Here is a 12,161-nt window from a genome sequence, read left to right as displayed (position 1 = left end):
TTCCACTACGGATTTTGTCGCTTACTGATTTCGCTGTCTCATCTTTTAAGAAACTCGTTTGGCGGTTAGAAAATTCAAAGTTTGTTAGAAGGCGGTTAGAAAATTCAAAATTGGAGGGGTGCAATAATAAAACTCATTTATTTTGTTCCAAATGTGAAGTTCATCTGTGTCTGATGAAGGGAAGGAACTGTTTTATTATTTTTATGTAAATAAATATTTCTAGCGTAAATAAAGTTTTGTATTATTTTGATTCACCAAGACACAATGTCCCTTCGGAGGGACATTGTGTCTTAGTGAATCATGGTTCAGAGTAAAAACTACTAAAGATTATGAAAATGGTAGTTTTACGAATAACAACCTTAGAATTATGTCAAATACCAAATACAGCAAGTAAAATAAATAATATAATTTTTTCCTCAAAAAATGACGGATGTATACTTCAGGGGTACTTATCGTAATGTCCCCTGGAGGGACAAATTCACTGAAAGGGTTGAAAGGGTTAATAGTAATTTAACAGGTGATAAAGATATAATCTTAGATTTTCCAAAGACCCAGCAACACTTAGCTTTTCTAGATAATAAACCGGTGTAACACAATGCAACTTACAGTTGTTGATGGTCTGTCTGCTTTTTAAACATTCGCTTATTCTAAACTGATAATAAATTCAACAAAATCTACAAACAAATCTAGGAAGATTTATTGTATTAGTAAGAATAAATATGTATTTATCTTAGCGATTTATATAATATTATTACTATATATTTCTAAATACAAATAATTGCTGTAGCGAGCTTGCTGCACTTAACGAAATCTAAAAAAATCACGAGAGAAAGACACTCTGCTCCCTAAAAGGACCCAGTCAGAAATGAATATTTTTTCCTGCTCAGAAAGTTGCCAGTTAGAAAAAACACATGGTCAAAATTTTAGAATCTTATCCTTACCCATTAATTTAAAAAGGGTAGTAAAATTTATTATTCGAATTTATCCCCCGCGGATTTATTGGGTGGTAAAGTGGTAAACCCATCGGTTCTCCTTCAACTTGTTTGTATCTTTGGTCCGTGTGGATGAAATAGGTATTTTGAAAAATTAAAGGCAAATATCGAGCACAATTTTAATAATCAAATCTTGTCCAAGTACTTTCGCTTTCTACAGCATCATCAGGGGCATTTCGCAGAATGTGGTAAACATGAAATGTACATAACACTACACTAAAATAAGGATAAACAGTTTAAAATTATTTAAAAATTATTCTACGCTACATTCTTGTCGGCAACAGGAGAGAGAATGCTGCCGTAGAAAGCGAAAGTACTTGGGCAAGACTTGATTATTAAAATTGTGCTCGATATTTACCTTTAATTTTTCAAAGTTCATTTATTCGAGCATTCAACCTTATATCGAAATAGGTATTATTCAAGCAGTGTCTCGTTAGATTTCTAATTATTCTTCTACCGGAACATTGATGAATAGTGGAGAATTGAAGACTACATCGAAGCTGATTAACAATTCAGCTTCTATTAATTTTTGATGCGTTAATTTGTAAACTCACTTCATTATTTATTTCGCTAACGTTTGCTAATAATTCGTTGATTTCTTCTTCCAAGTTACCTAGGAGGATGGTATACTCCGCGTAGCGTAGGTTCGATATTTTCTCCCTCCAATGCCTATACAGTAAATTAAATCCAAGCCAAGATAAATGAGGAACTTAGTCAACAAATACCGGCTGGGAAAGATATTCGCGCGAGAGAGACATTGAGCCTCTTCAAACATCAAATATACCTCTGAGAAAGCTTGAAGTCGATGCAGCACTCATTAAATAACAATTGAAAGAGTGGTAGGAATCGCTACAAGTAGGATATCGAAGTATGGGACTCTATGATATTTCTTACACGACTACTTGCAATCTTGACCTCGAGACAGGATTGGCAAATATATATTAAATTGTTTCTAAATATTTATTCACTACTACTTGCACTGGATAAATTTACTGGATGACATTACTTATGTAACAATTCAAATTACTTTTGCTTACATCTTAAATTATAATTAACGATTGACTACTAATCTATCGATCTGATCTAATAATCTAATCTAATTGTATTATAGACCTCGATTCCTACTTTTATATTATATCAATATGTGACGAATCGTCCGTTACTGGGCCACCTAATGTTGTAATTATAATGTTGAGCTTGTACGGTTGTGCTTTGCTGAAACGAATGTGTTTTAAAACCGACAGGCACCTTATACAATGTGTGTATAAGGTGTACTCTAGTTTCTAATTGTACTAATACAATTTGATAAACTATGTAATCAATTAAAGTATTCTTAAATCGTTTTATTAATCTAGGATAGATATTATATATCACAGGGCCTTCCCGAAAGAGGGTATACTACAAGGTCATTTCTACATTTTTTTAGTTCTTTTCTAAACATTTTTCCCGAATTGAAAAAATATGTAAATGATTTAATCCATCCATAATAGTTTTTTGCATTTAATATCTAATACATCTAAACACATTCATCAAAATCATTAACTTACCACCTTTACATGTTAGTAACATCTTCAAAATGACTTACCTGAAATAAAAAAACAATATTAATTAAAACATCTAAATAAAGACACAATTACTGTTTTTTCTAAAATAAATTTAATCGCTTACGATCAACCCACCGGATCAACCTGTATGGATTTGTGATAGAGAACTATATCGTATATTGGGAATTTATCTTAAATTTACATATCTATTTTACATAAAACAGTATTTTCGTTAAATTGCTGATTGATAACAATATTAAATAAACTATAAAAAAAAAAAAACAAGGCGGTGCGGTGGGCGCCGGTCCACCAACCCGCGGGCCGATGGGCCAGTCCGAGCTTACTTGAGATATTGCATTTCTATAAACTATAGTTTATTTTTATGAACGAGAGAGTAATTAGCATAATTTTAACTGGTAGCTCCGACCACTCCATGGGCGTGCTCAAGATTAATTGAAAAATTACTTTGAATAATTGTAAAAAATAAATGAATTATTTCAGTGTTATAAAGTGTTATGTGTATGTAAACAAAAGTGACCTCTTTTATCACACACTATATTAGAACTGACTGGTCTACATTAAAAAGGGTTTTAAAAAATTCACATTTTTTTTAATTTTTAGAAATTACAAAAGAGAAAAAGAGTTTTTAAAACCGTCTAAGGTATGTTAAATAGATGAATAAAAATATTAATATAAAACTTACAGCTACTTGTTACAAATCCAAATCAGATTCAGAAGATGAACTTTCAGAACCAAGATTTATAATAACTGGCTCGATCATTTTATCAATAATATTGTCCAGCTTCCACATTTTTTCCTCTTCTTTAATAGTGTGATTTACTGCCTTTTCCCAGTTTTCAGGTTTTACATTATTTACGGCCTCCAAAAACAACTGTTTAACATCATGAATTTTAAAAGTGGTATTTTTTCTTGAAACTTCACTCTTTATCTGTGCCCATACCAGTTCAATCGGGTTTAATTCACAATGATATGGTGGGGATCTAAGTACTGTCATTCCACGATTTTTGGCAATTTCATCAATTTCGTATTTTTTAAATTTTTCTTTATGAAGGGCACACAACGAATAAAGTTCCTTTCTTATAGATCCGGGATGGTACGTAATATTTTTTGAACTCAGCCAATTTTGCAAGTCTTTTTTTAACCACTTGGTTGTGGGCAGTCCTTCTATAAGTCTGGAGTGATAACTTGCATTATCCATTACTATTACACAGTTCTTAGGAAGAAGATCTATCATTTGTTCGAACCATTCTTGAAAGACATCAGCGTTCATGTCTTCATGGTAGTCACCGGTACGAGTTGATTCAAAAGTTAATAAACCACCTTCAACAAAACCGTCTGAACTGCCAATGTGTACTATTATCAGCCTGCGTCCCTTTCCTGATGGTGGGTTTAAACCAGTAGATAAGTTATTTACAAAAGCGTGCCTTTGACTTGTAACAGTTTCATCCTGCCAAAATTTATTTGGTGTATGACCCTCGTTGATCCATGTTTCATCAAGATAAAATATTTTTCTTTTTTGGTTTCTCATTTCCTTTATGGTTCTTAGAAAATGTCTTCTCCATATGACAATATCGCTTCTTTCTAATAAAATAGACTTTCTGGGATTCTTTTTCCAGCGGAAGCCTATTTCTTTTAAAAGTTTCCATAACGTACTTCGACTCATTTCTGGGTAATCCTTATCATCTCGAACTGAGACAAGAACTTTATCCAATGTTGGAGATTCTTGTCTAAAGAAGAATTCATGCACTTTCCGTCGAAGTCCTTCTTTAAAATGATTTTGGTTTCCCCATTTCTATTTGAAATTTTGGTTTCCCTGGAGCATTACGTGGCATTTGAAAACTACCACATTTCTCTTCTTTAATAACTCTGTAAATCGTAGATTTCCCAACACCAAGTGTACTGCTAACTAACTCAACGGTCTCATCAACACTTTCACATAAACGTTTGTCTGTAAATGATTTAAAACAATTAAATATTAATGTTTTTTCATTAACTGTTAGAGGACCAATTTTTCGGCGTTTACACGGCACTTCCAAATTTTCCATAACACTAGTATACACAATAAACTGCACCTTGCAACTGAAGTACCTACTTTTAGTGAACTGTTAAGAATTTTGAATACGCCACTTGGACCTTCCTATATACAAAATGGAAAAACCCACTATCACATTTTCTGTGGAATAAGTTTAGAAGGTAATTATCTAGTCAATTACTGTCGTAGATTCCTGGAATTAAAGAATTAAATGTTTGATTGTTGAAACCCTTACTTCGTGGAATGCACTCATTTCAGATAAAATAAAACGTTTTATTTTATCTAAAGAATTAAACTTTATTTTGCAAATAGGCAAAGAATTAAACTTTATTTTGCAAATAGATAAAATAAAACGTTTTATTTTATCTAAAGAATTAAACTTTATTTTGCAAATAGGTAGGTACTTATTAAACTTTTATTGGTTATATATAACCAATAAAATAAACATCTTACATTTCTTGCAAATTCATTAGTACCTGTTAACCTCCATCACTCCGACACTGGCAACCTTATTTAGGGATTAGTAACCCTCACAACTATTGTATTCTATTCTGCTCCAACCTTTATACCTGGTGGCCATACTCAATTTAAAATTGTTTTCCTATATACTTCTGTAAACTTGTTGACAAATATCTGTTTTTCATTGAGTCACCCGTATCAACAGTTTAGGGATTTGCATACATAATTTATTGTTTTATTACTCTCTCATACATAAAAATACACTATAGAATACTGATCAGCAAAAACTATTTCCCCACTTTTGCAAATAATCTTGCTTTGCTAGTGCAAGTGTGGTATAATCAATATCAGATAATAATTAATATAAACCTAAATTTCTAAATATATAGTTATATTTCGCATGGTAATATATCATTGCTCAACGATTTGTATTGTAATTTTAAATGCCTACAATTTTTTATAATGTATAATACCTATTATTTTATTTACAATTTTCGTCTAAATTTCACACTGCAGTTTGTTTTAAAGATAAGATCTAGTTTATTGCTTCACATAATCAAAGTATGTCATTGAAAGAAGTAACTAACGGGATTGTTCTTGAAAGATGACTTAATCTCGAATTACCACATCTTTATACAACGTGGTATTGTTTGTGAACAATGATTTTTATACTTGACATTTTTGTTTTGAATTATTTAAATGATTACAACACCGGTAAAGAAATTGGAAGGTAATGGAATATATTGTTTTCTCTTCTGATATTTATTGTTGAATTTCATTCTTCTCTTACTTTTACCTCAAAAGTCTTTTAAAATACAGTTTTGAGTGAACTAAGATAAGCCATCTTTTTAGTTCACACAGCACATGTAAACCTTTTTGAATGTTTGCTGTTTATATTTTTATTTTAACAATATACTATTTTTAAATGTACATATTCGAATATTATAACGAATAACGTATTTTATTCATTTGTCACGTATAACAGATCTAATGGACTAATAGACTTTGCAGTCACTAAAGTAGTATATCTTCAGATCACTCGCCAATATTTATTACAATACATTCAGAAATAATAATAAAAGAAATTCCACCTAAACTACAAAATAGAAAAACTAATTGGGACATGAATAAAAACATGTTAGACGAACGAATTTCGTTAGTTATAAAACAGAAAGCTTGTAACGTTATAAACGTCACATCTTTATTAAATTATATTTAAATCATTATTTTATTTTAATTTCTTTATTAATTTATTATTTTCTTAACCTTCAGTTTCTTTTTTACTATTTTTTCTTAAAAAAATAGTTGGCGCCCTCTCCTTTTCTGTCCGGTAGAATGAATATTCGCCCTCTCTCTTTCTATCCTTCAGACTAAATATTCTGTTCTATGTTGACGGAAGAGCTAATTCCATGATAGACATGTTCTATGGCTTCTATACTATACTTCATTGTAGTCACTCCCCAATGTTTGTCAATCAGCTTTCAAATGTGGTGGGATATATATTTTTTGACTGTAGTTGAAATTTATAAAAGAAGGTAAAAATTATAAGGTACATTTTATGGTCTGCAGAAATCTCTTGAGTTTATTGGATATTTTCTGGAACGTTCTATGGAATGTTTTATGGGATGGTTTATCTAATAATTTATGGAATAATAAATAGAATTAAATAACTGCAGCTGTCTTTAAGACCTACCCACATACTCTGGGGGCAAAAAGAGCTATCCACATAATCTGGAGGCCACATCTTAACAGAAGCAAGCAACTACATGAAGCCATAAATATCATTTGTTTATTGTAAAGCTTTAGGCAGGGTTTGTTTTTGCAAACTAAATATAATTTTGTTTTATGTTGAATAAATATGATTAGTTAATTCATTGTTTTAATTGTTACCAACTGAATTTTCATTGTTTAATTCATAGTTTAAGACATAGACGATAAGCTCCCATAGTTGATTGAGGTATTATTTAGATACCTCAATAATAATCCACAAACGAAAATAGATGAGAACCTGTAATAGTTAAAAAAAAAATTACCATCAAGAAAATACTCAGAAAGACGTGGATGCAAAATAGAACTGTAGAAAATAAACAAAATTATAATAGGTCCAGCTGAGAACTGAAGCAAGTACTCCTAAATATCACAAATGGAAACGTCCATAACTGCTTAGAATCGCTAACTCCAATCGAAACCTCCGATTACGCTCTCTGGAAGGTTACAAAAAAGTGGATAAAAAAGGCGAAATACTAAATGTCCCATACAAAAATGGACTTACCAATAACAAAATTTCTGCTAAGCGAAACTAAAAACATAATCAAGAAAGAACTGAATATTTAGAAAGCACCAATCTAAGTGTCTCTAAATACTGACGTACATTTTCAACGCTTTCCTGAGATTAGAATATTTCCCGAAGATTTGGAGTGTTGTACAAATAAAAGTCCAAAATTGCAAACCAGGCAAAAACTTAGAGAAAGTTATTTTCTACCGCCCAAGTAGTCTGCTACCAAATATATTCAAAGTATTCGAACTATATGTGAACAGGTTGAAACTAGTAACAGAAGGTAAGCGTCGAATTCCGAACCTTCAATTTGAGTTTCTTAATAATCACGGAACTGTAGAATAAGTCGATAGAGTAGTTGATAATATTCACGACAATTTCAATGAAAAACGCCAACGCCAAACTAAAAAAGGACAAGTGGGAGAAAAACAGCTTAAAATAATCTGCTATGCAGACGTGGCAATACTACTCTCTCAGATTAAAGATTATTTACAACGTATACTGCACCAATTTAATAAAACCGTCAGAAAATTTAACATGTCAATTTCCCCAAAATAGACAAAATGCATGGTTATAACAGCAAATGTACTAAGATGTAAATTTTAGCTAGAAGGTCAGATAATAGAACAATTGATGGAGTTTCAATATCTAGGCATCTTATTATCCAGCTACGGAAAGCTCGAAACAGAAGTGGAAGATCAAGTGAATAGAGCAAACAGAGCCACAGGGTGCCTGAATGAAACAATATCAAGAAATAAAAATATCGAAGAAGACAAAAAAGATGTTAGAAACAACAGAGATAAAAACATTTCAAAAAATTGATAGTAAAACACTATGAGACAGAGCTAGAAGTACAGATATATGACGTAGAAGTGAGGTGGAGAACATCAAGGACTGGGTAAGAAATAGAAGAGTAGAATGGAACGATCATATAAATGACAACTAATAGAGTAGTTAAGACGACAAGAGGACTATCCCTAATAGGAAGACAGTGACACTCAGGTGTAACTCCTTTTCTCCATATATGTAAGCCGTCAGTACATCTACCGCTATTTGTACTTATTCCATTTAGCGTTGTCCATGTATTACGGGGCAGGTTTCTGATACATACAGGACATTTGGTGTATTTCATGTGGTGAGTAGCTCTCCCAAAATTTTATCTAGGTATTGATAAGACTAAAATGTTCCTGATTTAAGGAGTGGCCTTTATCAATGGAAGATATTTGGAGCGCAGTCTATTCATTTCGACATCAATCTTGTCATGAAGGATGGGTAGTTGGTAGTTAGCCTGACTTTTTATATGTTCTCTAGGAAGAGAATAATTTCTTCGTAGTTTCGGACGTGAGATGTAACTCAAAATGGGAAGCCAATAGTTCGATGTTGGTCTAATCATATCTGAGATCATTCCCATTGTCTGGTTCACTTGGGTATCAATAATCTTTATGTGTTTGCTATTAAGCCATACCGGGAAAGCATATTCAGCTGTGGAGATTACAATACCGAAAGCGGATGATTTGAGTACGGAGATTGAGAACGCAGGTATAATCCAAAAGCTATGTAGTGCCCCATAGTATTTGGTTAGGGACGCGTTTTTAGTTTTGCTGCCGTTTTTCGTTGAAGGTATTCTTTAAAGTTCAAGATGCTGTTAGGAGTTACTGTAAGGTATTTTGGTGTTTAGTTGTAAGTAAGTTTCAATTAGTTTTCTCGTGTTTCACTACAGTTTAACAAAGTCTCGCCTTTTTGATCATTTTTATTGATGATACATAATTGATTTGTTAAATAACTAATTAAATTGTGCTTTTTTTATTAACGTCATTCCTAATACTTAACAGAAATAATGTGCAGAGTTTGTATTATTAAGTATATCGTCCATATTTTAGCAGAAAGTTTGTTATGTTTTTATATTTCTCAATAACAAAGGCTGATTTGAAATCTGACCCCATATTCGCGTAACGGGGTTCCTTCCAGTAAAGGGGTTCCTTCATTTTTTATTGGAATTTGGTATATCTTAAATTGATCAATTCATTAATGAGTAATAATCAGGTATTGTAAGATTGATAGATTCTATAAGTACCAATACGCACTTTCCAAGATGTCAAAATTATATATAAATAATTTAGTTTCCAGTCTTTCTAATATTTAGGGGGAATGTATTGGTTTTTCGTATCAGACTGACAAATATCTATGAGATAGATATGATTCGAAAAGCAGACATTTTTTACTTGGCACATTATTATTGATTTTGTAGAAAACACTTTGGTGCCAAACTATATCCAACACCTGTTTTATCTAAAATACAGTAATAATGAGGGTCTATTTCGACATAGCTAAAGGGAAGGAATAATATTAATTACTAGATTTTATAGCAATAACCACAATTTAAAATATTTTGATTTGACCTTTTCCCAGCGTTAGCAAAATACAAATTAAACAAATTAGTTTGTTTACTTGCTTGGAAATAAAAAAAAATATTCGAATAGTTTAATTTCATATACCCCAACTATAGTTAAAATTTAGACATAAAAATACATTTTAAAGTACTTTAAGGTGCATTCCTGGGACGACATTATTAAAATTTTGTTTATTTCATTATACGAACTGTATTTTAAGTAGCTGGTTCATTATATAATGCGCATTTACACATTTGAGATCTGTACAACAGACCGACAAACCCAGGAAATAAAAAAAAGTTCCTATTTAAATATTCCCGGTCAGGAAATAACAAACTATATATATATATATATATATATATATATATATATATATATATATATATATATATATATATATATATAATATGTTACTGTTCGTTTCACCCTTTTTAGCAGATTGAATATTAAAAGCCACTGACGTAAAATGAAACTGTCAATCAAATTACCAAAGGCTGAGAGGAATATATTTTCTAAATTAAAATTTATACTGAAATCCTTTAAAAACGAGCCGTTCATGACGGCTACTAATACTTCCGTATTGAATATTTTCCATTTATTGGTCAATAGATGCAGTTGCCTAGGTGCTGAATTAAAAACCATACGTCCGTGTTTAACATTCTAACTTGCCTGTGTCTGACTGAGATATTGTAACACTAAATCTGCCTCATTATTATTTCAACATGATTTCATTCATCGGACAAAATTAGTGAAATGAACTATATACTTGTAATATATATTACTATTTTTATTACATACATAGTTTTTCAAGCAAGCCAAAAATAGCATTTATTGGCATTGGTATTGTACGTAAAACTCGTACCGAATATGCTGCAGATTATAATAGATTTTTATACCATTATTATTTAAGCAGCAATATTTTGGCAACATAATTTTTATCGTACATATTAAAATAACTTTATTGAAAAAAAGTTAAGTAATTCTAAAAAACTAATTAAATGTTACCTAATAATATAAATTAAAATTGCCTGCCTATATGATGTTCGCCTACAGCATCGCCTCTGTATTGTGCCCTTTACAAACATTTATTTATTTATTGATTTGTTACCGGTATCATGATGTAATAATCTCATGAGTTGATCTTTCCGATATTCCTTCATTTCTCTCTGGATAAATAAACGTTTATTGCCCTAATATATACATGTCAAACATTATTTACAATATATTACAGTCTTCTTTCTTCTTCTGCCAACGTTCCGCTTCTGCACCGCTTACTTTGTGTGACCGCATCCTCTTTGGGTACCTGATTATCTATTCTGTTAGCTCCTAGACGTCTGTTTCTGTAGGTACTGTTTTCGACACCCTACCTACTTCCCTGCTTCTGCAACCACCTGGCTAGACCCTGATTAGATGGTCAATCAGTTTATGGGTTTCACGAAGTATCCTCAGCACTCTGTTTCTGGCGAGGATATTCCTGGTATTAAGGAGTCTTCTTATGACCTGGTGGAAGAATTTTCTAATCCTGTTCACGGTCACCTCCCTCAGTAGCTCTCTCTCTCTCTCTCTCTCTCTCTGAAACTCTCTCTCTCTTCTAACCTGTAGCATGCTGTTTCTGTGCTTACAAACTTCTTCCAGTTGGTCTCCGCTGTTGAAGTCCATACTGGGACTGCATATAACATATTTGTTTTTCGACCTTTCTCTGTTGGTAAGCTTCTCGAGACCATCTATTCGAAAACAGCCCGAAAGTAGGAAAAATCGATGTTTGTTCCCATGTTCATATACCTATATATAAAAACCAAAAAAAAAAATATGAAACAATATAACAGCTAAAAATTTTAAAGCGAAAATATTAACCTGGAAAAAACTAAATGAGACGATAGGGATAGAAAATGATGAAGAACAAACATAGTTTCTAAAACATTGATACAAAAGATAAATAACAGTTTTAAATCGTTTATTTATAGAGGGAATTATCATAAAAATGTCAATTCATTTTATCAGCTAGTTCAAATATACTTATTGACTGTATATATAAACCCTATGTTTACGATACCTTTAAACCAAACCTTTCGTTTAATAGTGGTAGCATTTAGCACCGTAAGTATACATTATGTAAATCTAGCGAATAATTATAGCTAATGCTTTCGTGTTAGGCAAAACGTTCCAGACATTAGGAAGTTTAATTCCTGCTGGTAGCTGTTAATTTATTACCGTAAAAAGCGTTTTATAAAGGTCATTTACAAGTGTTTTTGACGATGGTAAATATTCCAGAAAATTTAAATCAGTTTTTGTAAGTAAACTATCTATATATTTAGACGTAATTTAGAGTGTTGTTGGTAAAATTGACTTACTGAATCTATGGTCAATTTTTATTTATTTCCAGAAATTTATATGAAATTTTGAGTTATTCATTTTAATATGCAACTGGTTGTGACCTTCTCTGGTTAT

General features: G+C 31.6%; 1 protein-coding gene across 7 annotated transcripts in view; it reads right to left on the bottom strand.

Annotated features, from left to right (window-relative positions):
* Nucleotides 1–12,161, bottom strand: part of LOC140441291 (uncharacterized) — a 345,941-nt gene that overhangs the window by 156,096 nt on the left and 177,684 nt on the right. The window contains exon 1 of one of the 7 annotated variants that reach the window (XM_072531920.1): nt 2,540–2,558. The exons of the other annotated variants lie outside the window; for them this stretch is intronic. The gene's annotated coding sequence lies outside the window, so the exon portion shown is untranslated. Of the gene's footprint in view, nt 1–2,539; nt 2,559–12,161 lie in introns of those variants that run through there. 7 annotated transcript variants of the gene reach the window in all.

The sequence above is a fragment of the Diabrotica undecimpunctata genome, chromosome 5 (assembly GCF_040954645.1).
Source record: "Diabrotica undecimpunctata isolate CICGRU chromosome 5, icDiaUnde3, whole genome shotgun sequence".
Taxonomy (NCBI): Eukaryota; Metazoa; Arthropoda; class Insecta; order Coleoptera; family Chrysomelidae; genus Diabrotica; species Diabrotica undecimpunctata.
This window is presented reverse-complemented; position numbering and strand designations above follow the sequence as displayed.